The following is a 21636-nucleotide window of genomic DNA, read 5'->3' on the forward strand; positions in this document are numbered from 1 at the left end:
CGGGTGTAAACTGGCTTTCATTTTATGATAAGCACGTGTTCTGGCCTTGGACTGGGTTCGCTTGTTTGTTACTGGGCTGTTGGATGTAAACGCGTACATACTGTACAAACTGGAGCGCTTTTATTTTGCTTCTTCAGTGTTTTTTGTTTGTTTTTGCAACAAGAATGAGCACTTGGACTGACAGGAAGATCGATCTACTCGCATACGTTTAGGGGAGCGAGCCGCAGATATACTCAACATGAAACAGCTGACATGTCCAGAAGGAAAAGTCCCATTAAAATGTATAGTCTAGTGCAATAAACACCCATAGTGCAAATCTTTTCTAATGCAGATCTTAGTTTCTCAGAAAAGCCACCGATGTAATAAAAAAAACAGCCTGTCGCAGAGGAACAGCGGAGCAGGCGAGGCGTTTATGTGGCGCCGGGTCGCTGAACCGCGGGGTCACGGGGTGCCGCTGACGGGACCTGGGGCTTGTTGATGGCGCCGGCGACACCTAAGAGGCGAGCGCTGCTCCGGTGAGCGATGGACGACGGCCTCCTGCGAAGGCACCGGCAGGAGCGATCGTGTGCAGTCTGCCACGGGTCCAAAACGGTGCCGAAGCAGGAAAGGATGGTGTGGGAGCGTATCATTGACTGCAGGTTTAAAAGAAATCTTAAAAAAAGGCTTTTAAGAGCCTGATTTGTGTGCAGATGATTGAGCTGATTGGATTTTTTTTTCAATCCATGACCTAATATTTGGGTCTGAGGTCAGAGGCTGCTTGACTATAATATATACAATAAGTGAAGTGCCTTTTGTTTCTAGTAGGACATGTCCTGTTTCGGAGTCAGACGATGATGACAGAACGGAGCAACTGCTCTATTTTTGTTCACATCTTCTGTGAAGTGAGAAGAACCAGCGTTCGCTGGTGATGGACAGCGGCCCTCGCGCCTCATTTGTTCGATGGCTGATAAAACGATACGACGGCGAACGCTGCGACGCCGGAGTCACCTTATTGTGACAAGCCTCGAGCGTACGTGGATCAAAGGGAGCAGATTACAAACAAACGCAGCTTCAGTTCCCCCCGCGAAACGCTTTGCCCTGATCTAATTCGCATTTCCATACAATACATTACATTATCTGCTTCCTTTGACTACTGTTCTACTGGGACTTTTCTATGTACACATCTTTTCTTACTGTCTTCATTTTGATCAAAAGCTTTCCTAATTCGCTGTATGATTTACAACAACCGGTTGTGCTCGCAGCAGCATTTGAGTGTGTGATACACACAACAAAGCTGTCCCTTTTTTGTTTTATGAACAGCAGCTCCTGTGCGCTGGTCTTCTGTTGAGTGCCAGGTACTCTCCCAGTGAGACGCAGCTTTGCCTTTAATTAATTTCCTGAACGATTGAGCACAGCTTAATAGTGCTTCCCTGGCTGTCCAGTGGTGATAATGATGAAACCAGCCGCTTGCAACAGAGAGGCTGTTTTTATTCTTTAATGTAGAATTACTTACTCATTGTTATGAGTTTTTAATAATAAAGCAGATGAATGTCACAGAATGATCAGTTGTTAAAGTAGTTATTACATATCAAATTCATAGCAAGTATGAGCAGGGTGATGTACTGAGCCAGCAATAAAAGGCAGCGTGTTCCTTTATTACCACAGCAGAGCCGTGAACGTCACCCTTGTTAACCCACTGGGACTCTTTGGGGAGGCAGAACTCCCAGAGTCCCTGCGAGGGGGGGACTCGTCTCGTCTCGCGGGGGGGGGGGGGGGGGGTCTCCACTGGCCTGTGAAGCATGATTTGGCGCCCGGCCCGTGCACGGTTGGCTCGCACAAAGCAAATATGTCTGGAAGACAAGAGAAGAAAAACTGTCCTCTGCGTCTGGTTGGTCCCAAACGTCCCATCGGTGCGATGATTTCAGTATGTGGCTGCGGGCTGGAGAGTAATCGGGGTGGGGGTCTGGGCGGAGGATTTCCAGATGATTATTCCCGTTCTCCACGTGAAGCGATGCACATGCCACCTGATGCTGAACGGAACGCAAGCGCCGGAACCCAATGAGCCGTTGATGAGTTTGTCCACACGAGGACTTAGCGAGACAAAGACCAGGGCACTTTTATTATCAACTGAAGACGTGCTGCCTTTCAACTCGCTCCTCCACATCCTCTCACAGCCGGTGCACTTTTATCCATGTTTAATTAAGGCGAGTTATGGGACACCCCCCACTGCTGCATGGGCCGAGAGCTGCCACCGCCGCCGACCCCTCCGCGCCGGGAGGACAACCGCGGTGCAGGAGCTGGCTTTTAATTAGCTGAGCAGCGCTGTTGATCAATGAAAGGTTTTCAAACTGAGGATTTTTACAGCTGCGGTACGGAGTCATCCAGAGCGAAGCATTCAGAATCTCCAACAGCTGCGCGTACGGGTTTAAATGCACCGCGCCGCTGCTCACAGTTCACCTCATGCCGTAGAAACAGCTTCTGATTTTGTCCAACTTCCTCCTGACATGAGCTACATTTGCATGTTCAGTCACATCAAATACCGAAATGCATTGTTGGAAGCTCCTTCGAAATGGCACTAATAGCGCTTTCAGACTTTTTGCTGCCTCGGTTACAACAATAAAGTCTTAAGTGTCCTTTTGGTTGATGTTCTTCAACATGTTTATGGACATAATCTAAAAGTTGTGTTTGTTTACCAGGATTTGTTGCTCTGTGACTGAGCGCTGCTACACAAATACAGTGTGTTCAGCTCCTGGAGCCACTGCGGTGCTTTGTCATTTGAACATAAACACACGCTGATCAAATGGTGGCCCCCTGCTGAGTCCTTTCTGGGGGAAGAGCCTGCATTTTCATGGTTATTATGTTAATAACTCCATTCTATGTGTGGAGACTGAATAAAACTGGCGTAAAAGCTCTCGACTGTTTGACAGAGTGGCTCTTTTTCGTGATGTTGACATAGCTGCACTTTAAATGTGTAAATTGTTAATCAAGGCCAAATTCTCCACATGACATGACATGACATGAATTCAGCATTAAAGTATTTTTTTCTGTCTAATACGTGTGCTTTTCTGAAGAGCTGGACTGTGACTATGTCGGAAAGCGTGTACATTGTAAATTTATAAAGCCAGGCTGCTTTTCTTCATACATCTTTAATCTGTTTGTACCACAGATGAAGACAGAGGCGTCAAAGTGGGAGGAAATGACCGGCGGTCTGGTGCATCAAGCCTGGCGTCATGTGGACCCATCAATGCTCTAAATGCTTGCACAAACTTACCGTATATACGGTAAGTTTGTGTCTTACTAGATTTAGCTGAACTTACTGCACTTCATAAATTACAACGACTTAATGGGGAAGAAAGCTTTGGTGAGTGCAGAAGATTGACGCCTCAAACGGACAAGTGCAGGAAATGAGCTGGCATAATTAAGGTTTTTCTGCTCGTCCATTAGCACTTTCCACCAATTCCAGTCATGAAGTGGTGCAGACTTTCACAACCACAGGTGATATTTGACTGGTTTTGTGTTTTTAATCAGTTCCACTCCTTTCTGTTTTGTTCTGTGAGGAACCTGAGCCAGAAACCAGCTTTATCTGTAAGAATGATGCATATTAATATGGAACATGTGAAAGCCCCAGCAGATAACTGGCAGATGTTATGGCCTCATCTGGTTTAAAATACCAGGGGACGTATCAAAGCACTGTCAAAACATTATAAAGCAGCCAATTCCTCTAATCCAACCGTTTGTCCCCACAAGTCAAATTTCTGTATAATATAACACACCCTTAGAAACAGAACAGACCTTTTTTTTTAAACTGCTGTATGGGTTTTAGCACAGTTGGAGACACAGATGCTCCCTTTTCTCTTTCTATTTCACACTGTTTAAAGGCTAACGAAGGACCAAGAGGACAGAGGATGTTATTTTTTATTTTTTTGCTACAATCAGGTATATGCAAAGATGCCTTTGTTACATTCTTTCCTCTTTTATCAGCAACACATACTATATTTCAGCTTCCCATTAGACGCCAGCTCAACAGTTTTCCTCTTCAAATTCACCTTGGGTTTGTAACTGCTGTAACTCTGCGCTGCTCGCTGAGACGCAGAGACGCCACGAGAAATGGCAAAACTTCCCTCTGACGGAAATCAAGCCTCACTAGTCTTTTACTCTCTGTGGAGTCATATCGCTGTCAGCTGTAGCATCAGGGTATGGATTTTTGAGTCAGAGACCTGGAACGGCATAATGATATATACACAAAGCGGCAGACAAACAGAGAGTGATGGCGAGACAAGGTCGTGCTTTCTCTTTGGAAATAGGACGTCTGTGTCTCTTTACACAGAGAAAAGGAGCCCTGGACATGGCCGGTAATACTGATGGTCCGTCTGATCTCGGAGGCTGTGGCTGGCAGCAGAGCGGAGCTGTGCAGCGATATTACTCAAAATCATTTTGGTAATAAATGTCAGATTTGTTGCAATGAGAGGAACAAAGCTGATCAACGTGGGCTGTCACAGCACAAGCGCAAATGCCACTGGGAAGCGTAGCAGATCTCCTGTGACAGCCTGTCAACAGGTGCAGGGTGGACCCTCGTCCTCGCCCACCGGCAGCTGGGTCTGGCTCCAGCAACTCTAACAGGACAATTGGGTGGAATAATGGATGTAGACGCTGCCAATATGTTCTATTAGACTGAATTCTCCGAAGACAGTTTTGTGATTTCGCTGAACTGACCCTTTAGGATACTGTACTTAAACTATCTAACCTGATCCCCACTTGGCCACACCACAGGTGACATGCAGTACAAACCATTTCCCTTTAAGATGAATTTAGACTTTTCTAATTTCTAATTTTCCGTGATTACGGGTTTCACATTCAGGGAGCTTATGTTATTTGCTTCCTGTGGATCATGATCATGGGCTGTGCACGGATCCCGTGTTTTCCCCTCAGCTCCCTGTTCTCCCTGAATGTACATGTAAACCTCATTACGTGTATGATGTGCCAACATAACACATCAAAGTGGATTTCAGCAGCACTACTGAGTATGTGAAAACAGCAGGTGTCAAACCAATTCATCACATGATGTATTACCTCAGTGGCCCTATAGATTTGCTGTTTAGTGAAGTAGAGCCATTTCACATGCCCAGATTCATAATATAATGTGCTGTAAACATGCACGAATATTCTGTTTCAATTGGATGCAGCGTTCACTCAATGGGCCCAGCAAAACAGGCCCCGTCTGTCAGTTCACTCCCTCGGCTCCCACATTGTTTAATATATAGTAAATTTTACTTTCTAATACAAAAAGTAATAAAAAGAAAACCAGAAAAATATAAAAGTAGCTGTAGTCATCATAGTTCTTACATAAATTAGTTTCCCAAGCATGTATCAACACAAAATACTAGTGATGTATATTTAGACTATACACAGATGTACATCCACTAATTGAAGAGAACACACATTTCAGCCCCACATCATCAGTTCTGAATATCCTTATTTCCTCTTTCAAAACATTCTGTTGCCACACACCATCACAGTGGGGGTCTATTCTGGGTGCAAGGAGAATATGTACTTCACCACTACGCCTGCATCACAGCTGATATTTCATGGGGGATTACAAAGTGAGGTCAGCACACCCAATCTCATTTGTTTGTTCTGTTTCATTTTCAGGGAGGCACATTTTCTCCTCGCATCAGCTGGGAAACGGGAGAGAAGCAGCAGGAGAGAGAGAGGAGGTGGGTGCTGGGGCTCGGATCAAAAGCGTGGTGTCTCATACAGCACATGAAGCTGTTTCATCATCTCTTGATCCTCTTCCGACACCTCATATGATGGAGTGTTGGGTTCTGGGGGAGGTGTGCGAATGTGCGTATCTGTACAGTGACTGGACGGCTGGGATGGTAATGTCGAGCTCATACAAATGTCAGTTCTCTCGAACGTGATCTTTAGCACCCTGGTTTCTGGCCAACATTTCTCTTTTCATGGCAGGATGATTTGTCTCATATAACATTTGCATTACTAGTGGAGGAGTGTGCCATTCTAGCCCAGAACAGCGTGATGGATAATAGACGCAAATGCTTATGCATTAGGGAATATGACTATTGGTTGAAACCCAATTAGCAGAACTGTGCAGCTACAAAAAGGGTCTGGAAATCATAACCTTAGGTGCGTTTTCAAAGTAAAATGAGACAAGAAACCCACAAAAGGGGCCAATTATCTCTGACCAAATTGCAGGTGCGTTGGAAGAGGACCGGGGCAGGTGCACTGTGCCATACAGATGCTGCAGGACGGCTGCAGCCGCGTGCAGCACCTTTCATCTGAGTGTAATCCACTCTCTTGGTTTAACACTGTTGTATCTGCCAAAGACTATTTGTGTAGGCAGCCAAACAGTTACTTTCATCAAGCTGGACCTGCTACAGTATGTAGCTCGTTCTGAACGTTGTGACTGCAGCACTCTAAGTTTACATTTATTTTTTAAACTGAATTCAGATGTAAATCATGTTCCCACACTTTAAGATGAATGAGAGTGTTATTTACCTGTGCACGTGGACACATATTAAGAACAAGGAAGTTCTTGTAATTTAATTCCAGGCAGCCATGTTGACTTGTTGTGTCTTCATCTTATTTTGAATTTACACAACAGAATGAGCTTTTTTTCTACCATCACAGAGACTGCAGGAACAGCCTGCAAACATGCAGGGACTCCTTAAGCTATGGTTGGAAACTATTCAGAAGACTAAGCTAGTGGTCATGCCTTTCCGACACAAACAGGGAAAATAGCAATTTACAATCTGGCAGGACTGTTGCAGATGCATTACTCAACAATTGGACACGAGAGGGAGACAGTTTGAGTCCGTTTAAGTGTGCGCCCCAGATACTCAACTTTTGGCAAATAAAAGCGCAAATTTGGCAGCGATGGTCTGGGTTCGCAATTAGCCGGTGTTTGCAACAGTACAACAATTCAGTTGCAAATGAGTCAGCGGTTAGATAGTAATGCAATTAACAGCTCATCACAATATTATATAAGCACAGAGCCACCAGGGAGAATCAATTCTTGTCTTTCTTCACTGTAGCTAAGTAACACCAAATATTCATATGCTGCATATATTTTTTTTTTATAAAAAACAAATCCGAGTACATGAATGTACTGTAGCATAAACCAGTGCTCGAATTTGTTACCACGCCATTAATGTGCTGCCACATCTCAGCTGCCTTCAAAATGTCATCGCTGGCATGCTGCGGGTGACTAAATGTGAGTTTTCATGTGCCCTCACAAAGCAACACAGCTGTCCACCTACATGAGCACACAAACACTGTGACTTTCATAAACTCAGCTGGGGATGTGCGGCATGATCTCCGAACCACAAGCCCACAACACGGAATGGTGCAGTAGTAGCAAATAAAAGCTTGCTTACTCAGTGAGGGGCCAATTAAGGCATTCCTTACTTAAAGAAAACAGAAATAACCAAAAAACACGCATACAGTGGTTGCGTAAGAAGGAGAAAACTTAGAGAGAGCTTTTCATTTAGAGACTTAATAATCTGAAATAGCAGCTACGTGCGTTTGTCCATGGAGATGACCCCAACAAAAGAAGCAAAACGCAATCAAACTGACTTTCAGACTTCAAAAAATGTTCCTTCTGTGAATTTATACAAATGTTTGTACAAATAAAGCTCTTGAATTACAAGTGTCACTGGGACAGAGAAAAACAAAATGCTCATTATGGCTGAATATACAGTATGTATTAAATAATAATAATATGATTTATATTATTATTATTATTATTATTATTATTATTATTATTATTATTATTATTATTATTATTATTATTATTATATAATATAACAACAATTATCTTGGTATATTGTGCTTTGGTAAAATATATAATATGTGAGCAGGTCACTCTGTACTAAGAGTTTGTACTGGCTTATATCAACCTCTGATGGGAACTGTGTTGGATTGAAGTCAGGATAAAAAAACAGCTGTTGGACCAAGGATTAAAAAGGAAGATGTAGCTCCCTGCTTTGGCTTTTCCTCTACCTCTCACAAAAGTAAAAAAGCTACACAATGTTTTTCTCTTTCTTATCTTTCTACCATAAAAAATGTAAACTATTAAACAATTAAATACTTTAATGAAACTAATATTTGATTATTTATCATTATTTTCATTGTTAATACTGTATTGTTATTAATACTGTAAGAGCCATAGCAACAATAATATTTGTGGTGTTTGTTCACGAGGGTCAAGGTGAAAGGTCACAGTAACTAGAGACCTTTTCAGGGCAAAGTCTTCGGCTAGTTAGTCACATAATTGTTTGTTTTATGTGGCTGATTGTGTTTTTAACGCCTAAAATATCAGTGTCGATGCACACAGAACACTCGCCAGTGAGGTTCTAGTATAGAGCTTGGCGACCTCTCGGTTGGTAAGTCTTAGGTTTAACGCTGTTAGCCTCTGTGCTAACTTGTTATATAGTAAATGCCATTGACTTGTGCTAAGTTAGCATAGTAGACGCTAGCTAGCTAAGACGCTAAATAGCTGAAGGCCGTACTGCTTAAATTCTGTGTTATTGTTTGAGTAAACCAGCTTAACTGCACGTAACTTGTCATTTAATGGCACTTTAGGACGTTTTGTAACCACACGTTAGCCAACATGCTATTACAGCATCTACATATTCTTGTGTACAGTAATTTGGTTGCTTTGATAAAAGTGTTTGGTAAGACTGTATATACTAGATGAGCTGAACAACAACAATTCGAAAGAAATAGCTAATTAAGCATAATTGTACAGCTGCAGTGTTAGTACTGTGCAGTATAAAGCATGTGTGTAATATCATTTTGACCTAATGTATTGGTCTTTTAACCCCCACTTGAAACACCTGACCTGAGACTCCACATCAGATGCAGAATTTACAGAGGATGAGTGAGGCTCAGCGGAGGTTTTAGAAGCTTTGGATGGTGAGGTCCGGCCCACGGGACACAACTTGGTGCCTAATTACTTGGAGTGTGGTAAGACTGAACTTTACCCACACACAGCAACTCACAGACGCATTCCCGCCCACTGGATCTCCGTCTGGATCGTACCTTGATAGTGAAATGCGCTGGTTAGTCTGGAGGTTAGGGCTGTTTTATTTTTTATAGACTCTATGCCTGCGTGACCCTGATGCCCCAGAACCTTATGCCTTTTAAAGCACAGCCAGCTAGACATCAAGGTCACGCATTTGAGATCAAGGATAAAATTAAAAATGGTGATTAATACGCACTTGCCCACACATGTTTGAGTTACAGCTTATAATACATCATCCTTATTGTTCTATCCTTCAAATTATTCCATCATGGGTAACAAAATTTTGTTCAGTGACAGATAAAATATAAAATAATGCGACCTCAGGGTTTAATGGTGCTGTGCTTCATGGCATATTGATGTGATACATTTGTTGGTACAGACTTAGATGTCTGATTCTTTTCTGCAGTACTAGTTATCTATTATCTAACAGAAAACATATTGTTCTTGGCTGAGTATAAAGCCAGAGACTACTCATTTACTGTAAACTATGCAGGCTTGAAACCTGAAAATTGTAAGAGATTATAAGCCTGTGACCTGTCAGCTCATGCAACATCTCTTCTATTATTATGGTCCTCTCATTACAACTACTTTTGTAGCAGCCAACATGAATAAGTAAATGGAGACATCAGATATTTAATACTTAATCATACAGTATTTTACTATAGTGTTTTACAAATCTTACAATTCAATTTGTAAGTGACATTTATTTACAACAATACAATCAATGTGGTATCTTCCCTAAAGGGCTTAATTTTACGTATTTTACAGTGAGTTCCGCAGTGAAGCCTGGAATTCTAATCAAATGTCACCCCTATCAAGAGCACTCCTATATCAATGTGCCTCCATGCTGAAACCCAAATCTTTCCCTGCAGCAGTCTATGCAGCAGGAAAAGATTTTCTGTAGAAGAAACTCATCTTGAGTTAAAGCTGAGTGAGTGACTGAGTGATATCAAAATTGATTGCGTATATATTATTCATTGCCAGCATAAAAGTCTAATTTTGGAATTACAAGGGGGGAGGGTTCAAGATTTAGGGATCCTTCTTTTAGTTATTGAATAAATTACAGAGCTTGGCGGTGGACTCATTTAGGCTACTGTAGTCAGGCAATGATGTGCTGGAGAGCCAGAGAAGACAGGAAGGCAAAGTGCTGTCAGATGGAGAGGAAATGAGGAAGAAGGGTCGACTATTGGGAGAGCAAGGAGGATGTTAAATACAAGAGAGGGAAGAAGGAGAACAGAACATACAGGCACATCAAGGGAGTTGGAAGGGAAAAAAAACAGTTTCTTTCAGTGTCATGATTAAAAGATTTATGGGAGTTGAAGGGGATGGGGCTGACTCTTCCCACAGTCACTTTTCCTTTTGTCTTCTTTGAACTTGGGATGTGTCGGCAGGCTAAGGGAGTTCGGGTAAGCCCAAATGATTGCAGATATGAGGTGCCGCGTGGTCTTTGAATTAGCGGGTCCCAAAACACACTTGCAGGGGTGGAAATGGAGGAGAGCAGAGGGAGAGAAAGACAGAATACCCGAGTTGGGGAGGGAGTGGATAGGTGGGTGGGGAAGGGGAAGAAGGCTGGAATCCTAAAATAGACGGATGGAGGGGGGGCTTGGACAGAAAAGCTTTTACTGCAAGGTCCTGATGCACTTTGATCTTCTCTCCTCCTCACTCCTGAGTCTCCCTTCTCCAGAGCAGAGACGAGGCATAGGGGTTGACAACAGAAACCTAATTTATTCTCTCAGTGTTCTGGCGGTGCTGTTACGACACTGTCATCGGCCAAGTCCACATGAAAGTGCAGATGAAATGCCAGCACAGTTGAAATGCCTAAATGACCTCTGAGACTTTACTGTTCATGTGGCTCCTGCTGCTCTGCTCTTGCGGCAGACGTTTAGTGCGTTATAAGAGGATTTTCCACGCCCTCCTCCAGGAGCTCTGTGTTCATGCTCCGTTCCACAGCTCAGCACTTATACTGTAAAATATGGAGCACCCAGACCATGACATCCACAACATATCCCCGCTTCCCTGTGTGTCTCTGTGAATATTTCATAAACGACGCACAGCAGTTGTTGTTGTAAAGCGCATCAATTTTTGATGCACTCTCTGTCTCCCTCTTTTGTGTTTTGTATTCCAGCGACAGTGGTGACAGTATTCATGTTGTCCTAACCGCCGCTGTGATTTTTCCTATAATGAAGCTTTAGGTTTGAGCTGCTTTACTGGTTAATAGAGGGGGTCCCAACGTTGAGGGCCTGTTTGCAGGTGTCTAATTAGCCAGGATATTGTTTTCTGCTGAATCCTCATTCCGATGTATCATAATTCTCAATGAGTTTCTTTAACTACACCCTAGTAATGTTGATTAATTTCATCAGAAAATACAGTGTAGGTTGTATTTGCATAATACACAAATTGTGGAGCGCTCTTTGAGTCAGCCAGATGAATGGATTCGAGTTGGCAGCGCCACTGCCTATGAATGAACATGAGGTACGACTGAAACGTATTTCCAAATGTCAAACTATTCACATTTTTTTTTCAGCCTGTCTGGGCATGATGCATAAACTTTAGTGGTTAACAATATCACATATGCCCTGGCATGTTCTTGTGCCACACGCTGCTGGTTTAAAGCAGATTAGGAAAGTGGGGGAAAAAATCCCAATTTAATCTGGATTACGAGCAGCCTCATCCCCTTTGGCCAGGGCGAATCCCTGGAGAGTCAAATGCCTGCGTGTAGTGCCATTTTATTTGACCCATTTGCTGGATTGGTGCTATTGCGGGATGAAACATGGAATATGAATGAGTGCCTCCTCCCTTAGGAGCTTCCATTAGAGATCACTTAAGGGGCCCCGGTCCATTATTGAGAGGCTGCAGAGGGTGTGAAGCTGCTCTCTTTGAAGTCAGAAGTGGAAGTGTGTGCATTAGTTGGAGTGTTTTTGTGGCATCATCATGATCAATGTGCAACTAAAAATGATAATGCCTTACAAAAACTGTTATTCAGTAAAGATAACTAATGGTATTGTACATTGGATTTGATGCCATGAGTGCGGTGCATGGGCTCAAATGATGAATGATGAAATAATTCTGCAGGTAACTTCATCAGCGTGGAGAAACCTTTTGTAGTACTCGTATCACATGTGCATCTCAGCTCTACACACATCCCCCGCCTCTCTACCCCCACGCACACGAGCCAAACCGCTGCCATTCCTCACGGGAGGAGCTGTTACATAGCATCCGAGAGGTTATTAGGGCTACAGTGTCGGAGAGCGAATGAGCAGAAAGAGCAAAGATGAGCAGCAGGCAGCGGCAAAATGGCTTCTATTTGCAGGACGCTGTTCCTTTTAGGGCTCAGCAAATCTAGCTTTGGGCGCGTGGCGCTTCGTGATGGTTGTAACCAATAACAGCCGCTACACTGTGGTGTGCCTGTGTGTATGTCGACGCCCGTGCCTATGGGGACAGAGATTTCTGCTCTGAATTTTATTTCCGTGCCCGTGATCATTACATTTTCTTGTTGGCGGGGATCAACTTAATCCCTCCTCCTGGTCCGCAATTCATTCTGTCACAGTGAATAAAATACACTCAGTTTTATTTATCTGACAGTAGATGGCACAGACTGCGTCTAAGTTTATAGAATCAGCAGCACACATGAGGTTCAAGTAACAAAAAACAAAGCAATATACTGTATAGTATAGTGTATATGATACAGTGTGGCTGTGTATTAGTTCAGTCGTTATTCTTTTCTTTTTTTGTCTATTAAGACAAAAGTTTGGGTTTTGAATGTCAGCCCTCTTGTTTCTGAGTTGAAATAAATGTCACTTACAAATTGAAATGAGCAAGACAAATGCCAGCTTTGGACTGCATGGCTGTTCTAACAGGTGCTTCTCACTGAAAGTAATTGACAAAAGAAAATTACTTTGTTTACCTGTGCATACAAATGACTCATTACAGCCCACACTGCTGTAGTGTATATTAAAAACTAAATATGTTTCAATCCCAAATAACGAGCTAGGTACAATCTTTTGTTTGGCATTTTAAAGCCCACATCAATAGTAAAAGCAATATAAACTAGAAAAGAAGTAACTGTTGACCCTAAATGCCCAGTTGACCCTGGATTCATCGCCCACTCTCCAGCTGCAGACAGAGCCTCTGTAACAAAGCTCAGTTGAGCAGCAGAGGTGCTCCCTGCCATCACAGCCCTCAGCGAACTGCCTCAATAACATGGTAAACTAGTTTCATAATTGGCTTATGTCTGCAGCTGAATGCCATATTAGTGCCATTATGTCTGTAGCGCCACTCTGCCTGTGTGTTGTTATAGTATTTAGTATCAGCACAAGATTGTGTTTTGCACACTTCCTTCAGTCAGTCTCTGCTGGTGTCTTTAAAATCCAAGGTTTAGGATTTGTTTTAAAGGTTTGAGTTACTTCAGACGCTTGGAAATATGAAGTTAGTTTCTTGCTGAGAGCTAGAATTAAAAATCGATGCCTCACCTTAGCTGGTGCATTAAATATAAAACTAGAGGCTAGGATTTTGTAGCTTGAAGTGTGGTAGAGTTTTTGCTCAGCTGAGAAGCTCACAGCTTGGCCCACAGTAGCTTCTCCTGTGCTTCCAGCTCAGACAACCAGACTGTGGCTCTAGCTTCTATTGTTGAGGTCTGCTGTGTGAGTTCCTGTGAACCTCTGCAAGAATGGATATTCACAAAACCACAGCTACTGTCATTTATTGTCATTTGAGCTATTGAGCTTTGCATATTTACTGGCAGTGACTCTCCTAGACGACGGCATACCTGACTTTATTTTTGCAGGTGTACGTGTGACTGGGAAAATGAATAATTGATTTTTTTAAATAAATTTTTAAATGTATTTTTAATACATATTTTTTGTTACAGTATATTGCTTCAAACATTGATCAAAGTATTTGTGGCAAAAGTTCAAGCTTTCTGTGATACCAAATATATGGTGGCTTTAGTATCTTACTTAGTCAATGTCATTTGCAAAGCCCTTTTTTTTATTCATTTTCGCTTCCTTTAATATGTAAAGAAGCATAAAACATTATTCCAGCGGTCTCATGAAGGATGTTGTCAATTTCCATTTCATATTTACATCCTAGTTCATTTTCTTGACTAATAATTTCCTTAATATGGCATCGACTGCAGATTTTCTGAAAATGTAAATTCCTTCTTTAGTAGCCTGAAGATAATTACTTGCAGTGATATTTATGGTAATGGACTCGCTGTTATGTATAATTCAGTGTCATTTTTAAATAGAGGTCCAGGTCTTTTCCACTGATCCAAGCACACACCACCCAGTGAACGCCATCCGTGTGTCTAAAAGGAGTTGACTTTAGTGTCACTGAGCATGATCTGGTTCATCATTACTGCAACATGACTTCATGAGTTTAAAAGGTCAAGGAAGCTTTAGTGACTGGGTGTTTGTGGCACAACAGATTCTGCATGAAAATATTCTAGAAAATGATCATTGACAATCATTGATGTTACTTTTCATTGGCATTCAAATACATAACTAAATCTCCTGAATCTAATACGTACACGACACTTCTAGAGTGTGCAGGGCAGCTTTTTCTCAAGCACTGCATGAAAAACACTTCCATTCCCATTTATAGACTGCTCTCTTCTCACTACCTCCACCGAGACCAAAACCGCTAATTAAATAGAGAATTTGCCAAGCATGGCATAACAATAGTATTAGTATAATGAACATCAGACAGAGAAAGTCTTTGATTAAAATAGGAAAAAAACTTTCAGTGACAGGAGGTAGAAAAGGAGAATTATTATTCGTCACAAAGCTGTCATTAGAGCATACAGGATTTAGCTTCAGGGGAGGCTCCAGTGTTGACGCATGCTGTATATAGACCACATAAAATGCACAAACACACTGCAGATAAACTTACAAGGTGTTCTGTTCACTGTAGGCCCTCACTGATAAGTGAATCCGTGTGCTGTCTCCCTCAGTGCCTCTATATGATAAAGTTGTGAACCAGTTTAAAAGAAAAAACTCTATAATACGCATTCAAACAAAACTGAACATGAAACAATGGGGAACCTTGTGTTTTTTTTCAATTGCTATACTGTCACAATCTATTGAAGAGCTAAAGTTTTTAAATAGAAGTAGACAGCTGAAAGGCAGTCTTAAAAATGAGAACATGCTATTCCATTTTGTCTTGTATCACATCAAAAGTGGTGCTGTACAAATAAGCTAAAGCAGTCTGTGGAACAAAGACTGTGACTATAAGAGCCAAAGACTGTTGAATTGATCCCAGTAACGCCATCATTCATATTTGTCTGTTGGAATCACAAGGATCATTTCCTCAAAAGAGGTTGGTAATATCAAGATATTAACTAGGGTAATAACGTGTTATTATTGCACTGACAATGCGGATGACAAGATGCTAGGTAAATGCATGGAAGTAAAGAAATGCACATTGAAGATGAACTAAAACCTGACCTAAACAAATCTGCATCAGCTGAAAATGACGCTCATTCACTCAAGCCTTTTTCTCTTGTTAAATGAATTGTTGTCATGTCCCTCGTACACATCCCTAGTTCATCTACTGTATCATTTTTCTCTCCCACGCTCTTTTGTCAAGATTGGATGCTCAAATAGTTAAATTGAGAGTTTTTTTTTCTTTGGGGCTGTATTAGTTGTTGCAACTGTAATTTGTTGTGATTTTAGTTGTTAAATAAATGATAACAACAAAATGCCCATATACTGTATATTATTAAAATATTAACATATATTTATAATAGTGCCATCTCCCTCTATCATTGCAATTTTTGGGTAATAACAACTGGTCAGAGGGGACCATATGTACAGTATTTGTTCAAATGCAGCTTCAGCAGCTTGTTTAGTTTGCCCTTATTCTGTAATGAAATACCAAACAAATAGGCCTTATTATGACTAAGTACAGTAATTAGCATTGCGCCTTGAACAGGTTAATGGAGGACACTTGTACTTCAGTAAAACAGAAGTGAGATGAAACTCGTCAGTCAAATCCAGCACAGTGAGGTGATTCAGACCACCTGCTTGGTTCAACAGTGATGATGAAGAGTAGTGAGTGTCTTAAATGTGCATCATTTTAACTCCCAGAACGTTTACAAAGCAACCCTCTTCTGTCTGATTTTCTATCTAAGGTTTGTGGTAAAACCTTAGTGTCAGTCTCTGTAAGACTGATGCTCTGTTGCAGCCAACAGAGTTGTCTAGAGCGATTCCAAAGCTGCTCATTGGTGAAAACAAAACGATTGCCCCACCCTCTATAGCATCTACAGTTAAGCTCATAGGCAGAGTAACATTAACACTGCAAACCTGCAGGCCAGAGTTTGCATGCAGAATGCTAAACGATGTATATGTGTACATAAATCTGCATAAAATAATATGGAGCATGCTCAGCTGAGCAGCAAGCCACAGCGAGCAGGGCTCTTTGGGTGCTTCTCCCGGTCTCCTTGCTTTTCATCTCTCTTGCCTACCAGACTGACACCTAAAGTGGCACTAATTGGCATGGTCTCTGACAGGTATCCAGTGTGCCTGCAAAACTTTTAATGACACGCCTTGCACCCAGCAGCATCCAGACTATCCTCCCCGTTAAGGGAAGCTTGTAAAAAAATATACTCAAGCTGTGCATGCTCACTGGCAGCGTGTTCCCTCATGGCTTTCCTGTCTTTTGCTCTTCTTCGCTCCCTCTTGCACAAATACAGACACACCATCCTACACTAACACACACTCAATAATGTAATATTATCCATTGAAGGACAGATGGATGCTGTCTGGCAGAGATGACGCATAGGCCTAATAATTTATTTTTCCACTTTTTGGACAGAGTATGAATTATGCATGTATAAAGGGGACTAAAATATAGCACATGCTCATGAAATGCAATAAAACTCAAATTTTCCAGTGAATGCAATATAATCTGTATTACCTTTTATTTCTTCTGTGCACAAACCATAAACGCTAATCTGTCTTTATATTCTTCTTTAAAACCTTAATCCACATTTTAATGGTGCTTTGTTGGAGGGATTTGTGCGTAGTGAAAGAAAAAAACACATTTGTCTTCTAGAATATAATGTTTGAAAGACGTTGATGTGTAAGTAGATTATGATTCATCATCTATCACATACAGGCCTACGTTTGCATGTTCATGAAGGAACATAACACAGCGTCCAGATGCAGAATCATGGACACAAATATATATTGTTCTTGCACAAACAGATCTGAATGAGAATACAAAGAAGGCAATTACGAAAAAGAAGCTTAAGGCCTTATTATTTCGTGGCCTTTCTTTCCTCCCTGTTCTTTTCTTTATTACTCCCATTGCCTTTAATCTAGCTTTGATACTCCCACATTCTCGATATCGCCCTCAAAGTGTTGCAGTAGCACTCTGCAGTGCTTTTTCTATGTCATTTACTGAAGCTTCTCACAGCTACTCACACTTTGGTCTTTCCTTCTACACTTTGCTTCGTCTGACACAGACAGTGAAGCAGAGAGCAAAGTTATGGGCTGGAGATTAAATCCAGTCAGTAAAGGGCTAAGGATGTTATCTCAAACATTTCTTATCCCCTCCTTCCCCACGGACCACAGTTGAAATAATATATGCTGTTTACTTGCTTTGCTATGTTTAAGGGTACGTACTGTATCATTGCAGCTCAGTTTTGTTGACAGTAACCACATACAGGAAAGTGGAACAGAGAGAAAATTAGCAGTTAAGCAGTGGACAAGGAAGAGAGGATGATGGAAGAGACACCTGGTCTTCACCCCACAGGTGCTTAAATTTCCTCCTTCCTCTGACAGCGTCATTTGGTTTAGTCGGCAACGTACTGTATAAGAGGAGCTGGAATTGGTGAGATAAGGCCATTGTGTTTTTTTCCCTGCAACCCTGGTCGCTACATTACTTCCATGAAGTCTGAAGATGAAGACGGGTGACAAGGGCCTGTCTCTGCAGGGTCACCTTGTACCAGCTTCATAGCAGCTGGTGTTAAACAGGCTGTGTTAATGTATGTGGAGCGCCTGCCAGCTACTGTATGTAACTAAGCACTTCAGTAAGTAGATGAGCTATTAAGCTACTGACCAGATGTAAAAAAAAATCCCCCTGAAACAATATGTGTAGGAAGGTTAGGACCTTATAGAACTACTGGTTGAGGGTGGCAGAGAATGGAGAGAGGTTAGAGATGAAAGACGATGAAGCATAACTACAAGGGAAAGAAGCCACGAGGGCAACGACGTGATGCTGACACAAAGCCTTCTGTTATCTTGTGTTATAGTTTTTATGTATTACTTCTGTCACCTTGCAGCTAGAAAGGTCTGGCTTGAATCCACCAGCTGCCTGTGTGCAATGTGTGGAGGATGCATGTTCCACCGGCTGCTTGTTTTTAATAGTAGTTAGTAATAGTAGTATTCCATCACATACATGTCACCGTTATACTGTAATTATCCCAGGATGCAAATTCTTTATTATGAAGGGTCCAGAAATGCATAATCTATAATTTTCTTTTGCAGCTGGTGTCTTTGGAAAACATTACCCTCAGCGGAGTACTGTGAATACACGGTTTGTTATTTGAGACTGTAAAAGCTGCAGTTATTATATGCACTAAAACACAGCAGCCGTGGTCGGTTTAATAAAGGATGATGTGACCAAGGTTAAATCAAGCTGTGGCTATGTGGTAATAATTGGTAGTAGGATCGATTTTTGTCTTCATACATTATTGACAAAGCTAGAGAAACTAGGGAAACTATTACCCAGATCTTGTCACATGTGACAGTTAAGCAATTTAAAGTTTTTGTGGCTCATAAAAGGAGCACCAGCTACGTTTGTGTCTAAATCTGTGCCCTTCACCTCAGACACACCTGCCGGGCTGTCTTTGTTCTAATTCTTTTAGCCACAACAAAATATATTGATTGCCACGAACTGCTGATGGTGAGGAAGTTCGTGTTGTTAAAGGCTCCAACACCCAACTGGTGTCTTATGATTGAGGTCAGTCATTAGGCTTTGCTGTCAGAAACCTGTAATCCATCTGTCAGCTTGTGCCATCCATGAATAAAAGGGAGCGGGGACGCGGGAGCCGCGAAGCCCCCAACCTTGGACTCTGATCAAACAGGGCTGCAGCTCTCAAGCACACACAGCCTCCAAAACAACTCACGCATGTCTGTGCAAACACACAGACATGCCATAGGGATACAGCAGCATTTGAGCACAACACGCTCCCTCTGATGAAAGTGAATATTATATCTCAAAAGATGATTGTAGGATATTCACTGAGCTGTCAAATGGTCCTGCTCAGCTGAGTGAGTACACAAGTATGTATGCGCACTAGACAAACACTAACACATTTTGCATGTTTACATGTATTTGGGAAAGACTTAATCCTGGCAAGCCGAGGCCATGGTCTGCTGTCTGCAACCAGTAAGCGTTTGATCTCACTCCAAGGTTCCAGCTGGCTTTGAGGATGAAGGCCTCTCTCTTCTTGGCCAACCTTTAAAGCCCCATGCTTAGTAATTAACATGAAGCCCCTTCTCATCACCTTAGATGTGGGAGGAAAATTAAAAAAAACTAGGACTGGTGTCGGCGCAAGCATCATTTTTTTTTAGCGTGTTCTGGCCACACAGGTAAAAGAAGCTAAAGTAGCTGTGACCTGAATAAATGCTGTGGCTATTTTTGCTTTGCCTCAGCGTATGCTGTCATTAGGGTGGGATCAGAATTACATTTTGTGCTCAGATAAACAAGGGTTTATCTGAGATCGATCATGATCAGTGCCGGCCCCAGCCGTGTTGGTGCCCTAGGCTAGATTATGATTTTTTTCCCCCCGCCCTTGCACACATGCACGGCAAACATTTATTATTATTTATTATTTTTCTGTTTTCATTTTTTTTTCTGAAGGCTTGGAGTAGCACCCCCTCCAGCAGGTGGCGCTCTAGGCGACCGCCTAGTTCACCTATGCCCTGATCGTGATCTAGGTTTAATTGGTGGTCCCTAGGTGGAGAATGCTTTAATGCCACTTTGATTTAATATTAGACTGAATTCTTGCCTCAGTCACAGACACTATACATGTATTTATCTACAATATAAGGATTTAACCTCATAGCTTCCAACAACCTTCCAGTCACAGCAACTGTTTTTAAATAAGCAGCTCTAATACTACTATTTATATACGGAGGCTACGATTCAAAAAGATGGGAACACGATAAATGCAAGGACTGTTAGATGTCACTTCCATCTGGAGGTGCCAGTCTGCCACTGTTCATTAGTCCTCAGTGGACCTTGCCATAACAGCGACCACCTGCTGGCCTACACGACAAGTCGTGTTCGGAGGAGACGTGCTGTAGCACACAGCCAGGCGAAAAAATGTGTGTGTTTGAAAATGGATTCAGATTTTGTGTCGGCGAAGAAGGCAAGCTGTCCGCGTGTACAAGTAGACGGCGTTTCCTCAGTCCACAGAAGCCGGCGGCGTGGTGTAAGATCACGGTGCTGAGCAGCTGCATGAAGCTGGGCCATTATCTCCAGCTTCAGTAATGCCTGGAGTCAGAGCTTTCAGAGCTGGTGCAAGGCTGGTCAGAGTGGAACTGGAGGGCAGAAGGGCGTTTAAGTACAAAGATATCTGAATGTTTGTGCATTTTTTTAAACGTTCAGTGTATGTGAAAAAAACAGAATATATACTCTAGTTATAAGTTTTGAAAGGGTTTTGGTTTGTAGCAGACTTACTGAAGCCCATCGCTCTTTAATATGTTGCTGATGTTTATGTGCTCAGATGAACAGAAATTCCAAAGTTGTTTGTTCTTAGCTGACTTGCTAATGTTGGTCGCAGCTACACAACAAGCACAGTCAGCTAGTTTTGGTCACAGATCATTAACTTTACTTTAGACTTGCAAGATAGTTTTCACCATCCTTGGAATTTCTAAACACAGAGGCAGAAACTGAGTGTAGTGCGGCCGTCCTCAGCCGAATCCCCAAGCCACACACACACACACACACACCCACACACACACACACACGCAGAGACGTACAAGTTTCCAGTTGGTCCACGATCTCCTCCAGATTTTGGGCTCATTAAAGACGACATACAGTATGGTGAAAATGGTGCCGATGTATACACGCGTCTGCACGTGTTGTCTGAGCGTGTAGGTTTGCATTTACCAGCATTATTTTCTCCACAGCATCTAATCGGGTTTCATATTTAATCACACAGCAAACTGCTGTGATCAGAAAATTTTGTGTTTTGACACTGCATTAGCAAGTGAGAGGGATGGAAATAATGTAAATGCGAATTTGTTCCCCCGTAATGGGATACGTTGCTTTATTTCTTGCTCTTTTCTCCTTCCTTGTGCATGCAGATGGCCAGTGTAAAAGCACTGAAGCAAATGAAAGCCTCTTTTCCATCCTGCTCCGAGTATGTGAATTGGCAGGGTCCATTTGTGAATGAGCAATTACCCATTAGTTTCCTCTAAATGCAAAATAATGATTCTTCCTAGAATATACACAACAATTCAAGCAATGTCTGCCAGCCATTCGCAGTCTCTTTACATTAAACATTTTTATTTATTTTCACTTGCTTTTATTTTGTGTTTCTTGGGAATTTGGCAACAATTCGTTACTAGATCGTTTTTTTGTATTGTTTCTGATCATTTATGTTT

At 42.0% G+C, this 21636-nt stretch overlaps 1 protein-coding gene across 7 annotated transcripts in view; it reads left to right on the top strand.

The window, feature by feature from the left end:
• Window positions 1–8181: 8181 nt before the first annotated feature.
• The window catches only part of ppp1r26 (protein phosphatase 1, regulatory subunit 26), a 62809-nt gene continuing 49354 nt past the window's right edge, over window positions 8182–21636 (top strand). For 4 of the 7 annotated variants that reach the window (XM_029168738.3, XM_029168737.3, XM_029168740.3 and 1 more), the window contains exons 1-2: window positions 8182–8378; window positions 8842–8961. The gene's annotated coding sequence lies outside the window, so the exon portion shown is untranslated. The remainder of the gene's footprint in view (window positions 8379–8841; window positions 8962–21636) is intronic. The other 3 variants (XM_055513171.1, XM_029168741.3, XM_029168744.3) reach the window with 1 other exon arrangement.

Source organism: Betta splendens, chromosome 12 (genome assembly GCF_900634795.4).
Source record: "Betta splendens chromosome 12, fBetSpl5.4, whole genome shotgun sequence".
Taxonomy (NCBI): Eukaryota; Metazoa; Chordata; class Actinopteri; order Anabantiformes; family Osphronemidae; genus Betta; species Betta splendens.